The following is a 3,755-nucleotide window of genomic DNA, read 5'->3' as shown; positions in this document are numbered from 1 at the left end:
GTGTGTCGGTAAACCACACACGCTCCACTAACATCTTAGCAAGGTGCAAAGTGTAATTTCATGGGATTGCATCAATTCACTTTTCCTAAAGTAACTAAGATTGGGAAATTTAAAAAAATTTAGTTACTTCGTATTTCTTATTATACTTTTAATGCGAGGATGAGGTTGCCCTATCCTACCCGTTCGGCTAACGACCCTCCACTAATCAAGCAAGCGGTGGGTGTGAGTGTACACCCATTAAGCGCCATTTTATAGGCCGCAACCTTATACCCACCTTATAGATCGGCTTCGTGAATGAGGCCTACTAGCGGTAAGACTAGCATTTAGTTATACATATATATATATATATATATATATATATATATATATATATATATATATATATATATATATATATATATATATATATATATATATTATTCTAGTAATATCATATAAGTATATGGTTGCATTTTAAACTTTTCAAAATCTAGGGTTTGAAATTTAAGTTGTCTAAATTAAAACTTTTAATCACAAATATAAATTTCAAAACTTTAGGGTAGGTTTTAAACATTTAAAAACATAGAGGATCAAATAACAAATAATTCCAATTAACAATTAATATTCTAATTATCTTTATTTGATTTATCTTGATTTCTTTGAAGATAATTACCAAAATAATTAATCATTATCATATAAGGAAATTAAATATTTTATTAGATGATAAATATCTTTAATTAGATCAAGATAATAGTCATATTTGTCAAAAAATCGGATTTATATTGATCTAATATGATTAAGGTAAGTTTCCATAAGATAATTATGAAAAAATCCCGAATCTGGTCATTCCTGACACCTGGACTCGCCGAGTCACAAGGGGACTCGCCAAGTCAGGCCTACTCGACGAGTCCACCTTGGAACTCGACGAGTCAGTGACTCAAAACCCAAAAAATCAAATTTTGCAGGTTTGTTTCAGTTAATCAAGCAACAATTTAAAGAAAACCAAGCTAGGCTCTGATACCACTGATGGGTTTTAGCCATAAGAACTTTCCTATGTGCGCATGTAAAACCCTAATGCTTGGATCTAGGCTTTCTAATAAACATGCTTTTGAATCCAAGACTTCTAATGGCTAATTAGGTTAAACAACAATATTGAAACAGATCTAGAATCATACCTTTGAATTCCTTGTTGATCTTGTTTGTCTTAGAGCTTCTAGAGTCACAATTGTCACTCCTCTAATGGCTTACAAACACCAATAGCAAGCAAAATGATTTAGGAGAGAGGAGAGGGGAGGAATTCGGCCAGAGGTTCCTTGCTTAAGGTTGTATGTTGAATTCCCTCACCCATAGGGTCTATTTATACTTGTAGACTCCTTAAGGGTTTCACCCTAAACCCTAATTGGATAATCTTCTCTTAAGGCTATCCAAATCCATTCCATAGATAACCCTATGGACGATTTGAGCTATCCTAAAGCTCTTAGAATCCGTCCAAGGTATATCCTAATGGATTTACAGTCTAAAGTCTAACTATCAGACAATTGACAGTTTATACCCTCTTATTTAATTAATCTCTTTAAGTCACCAAATTAATACCAATTAATTTATGACTTATATTAATCAAATAGCCAAATATTATTCCTTATAATATTTACTCTCTCTTAATAAATCATCCTTCAAGTTGCTATGGTGAAGGCAACCCAAAAGGACCATGCACAACCGAATATAGTTATAGCCTTAGACATTATTCCAACAATCATATCCTACAAACTTCCGCATATCTCAAATCCTAGGCAACCCTAAGATTTTCTCTACCCACACTAACCATACCAATCATAACAGTTTGCCTTTATACATGCAAATGATACACAGAAAATGATCAAATAGACTTTCGAATAAACGATTCTACCCTAGGACCACAACCAAACAAGGAACAGGAAATAAGGCTAAATCGATCATTCTAAGCTATAAGCTCCTAACTGTATACACATAGCAAGATCCATGCGATTATCATAGCTCAAATATCAGTATAACATCGCTAACATATTGAGGAACTACTTACTTGGATCGGCCGATCATGCGCGTTGCACTCTCCTCTTTTCTCATTCTTTTTTTTAATTTAACTTTCATTTCATTTTTGAAAACAATTATTATTTCCTTAGTTTGAGTCCCGATGCACCCGAGGGTGTGCCAAAATCCCTCAAACTAAGGCTCTGATACCAACTTGTAACGATCCAAATTTCAAAACAATATTTTTTTCATTTTTAATTAAATAAACATTTCCATAAAGTGTGAACTAACATTAATCATTGTTTTCAAAATTCATAACATTAACATTTTATTCAAATCATCAAAGTGTCCCATCAAAACAAATGCCTAAGAGTACACGTCGCGCCATCAAGCCTTGCCCTTGCCCTTAGGCTCCGGTGTACCTGAAACAAATCAACAAACTGTAAGCAAATGCTTAGTGAGTTCCCCAGAGCATCCCACACACATAATCCACATAAATACATATCATGTCATCTATAAAATCTATATATACCACATGAGCCATGCATACAAACATATACGGATGTCGCGGGCTCCTTCCAAGGTCTTACTCCAAGATGCAATGGGCTCCCCCACATGGTCTTACACCTAAGTGTCATGGGCTCCCCCATGGCCTTTAGTTGGAAAGCCATGAACTCCCCCACATGGTCTTACATCCAGGTGTCATGGGATCCTCCCATGGTCTTTACTTGAAAAGCCATGGGCTCCCCCACATAGACTTACATCCAAGTGTCATGGACTCCTCCCATGGTCTTCCTTGCAAGTAACACGTATAGATAGCAAGCACTAACATAACTGACTATCATACCACATATCTCTACAATCAACAAGTATGCCGCACATCACAAAATGGGTCGTCGTTGGTGCCTTTAACCCATTGGTATGGTGAAGAGACTCACCTTTGTTTGAAGAATCTGAAAGTTGCTCTCCTAACGGTCCGTAACCACCCATGTTGAACAATAATAACTTTACTTAAGGTTCGGACCAAACACCATCTAAGTGAAGAACCTAAACCTCTAAGTCCTTTCACAATGGCCCAAAAAGTTTTCCTTTGTTAATGGGCCTAAAGTCCATATTCAAAATCATTAATGGGCCTCACGGCCCGCCCAATAAAGCCCAACCATAGCATCCATGGCCCAAAATAGATAAGTTGGTCCACTAACCCCAGAACGTGACCATGTTTAATGACTAATTAACGCCCAAAAGCTTACAAGCCCAAAACATGTCTAAGTCCATCAGCTCTATGTACGCCTTGGGTACCACCCTGGTACCTGCATCGTACTTAGTCCCTGAGCCATACACGCTGCGTACTCTAGGTTACATCCAGCGTATAAACAGAACAAGCACCTTTTCCATTAAGTGCTTAATATGCTATGTTTTAACGTCCAAACCTTAGATCTGACCTCGCTAAATGGTCCTAAGGCATAAAGTTTGCAACTTTATGCGTTTGCATGTCTCCTATACTCCCAACAACCCGTTAAGACCTTTCCAAGGGTCTTAATCCATGCATGAGGTCAAAACACCCATCAAGACTTCATTTTTATGCTATGAACGAATCAAAGGACTTCAGACGTCTCCTCTCTAAGCTATGGAGTTGCTCAAACTCTCAAGAGGTGGTTCAAGAACACAAAAAGGGACCAAACAAAAACCCTAACTAGATCTAATCAATAAGATGGCAAGATCAAAGCCTTATACCTCCAGAAGCTCTTCAAGATGAACTAGATGCAGAT

Source organism: Lactuca saligna, chromosome 7, assembly GCF_052625555.1.
Source record: "Lactuca saligna cultivar CGN05327 chromosome 7, ASM5262555v1, whole genome shotgun sequence".
NCBI lineage: Eukaryota > Viridiplantae > Streptophyta > Magnoliopsida > Asterales > Asteraceae > Lactuca > Lactuca saligna.
The sequence above is the reverse complement of the archived record's forward strand: the minus strand, read 5'-3'. Positions refer to the sequence as shown.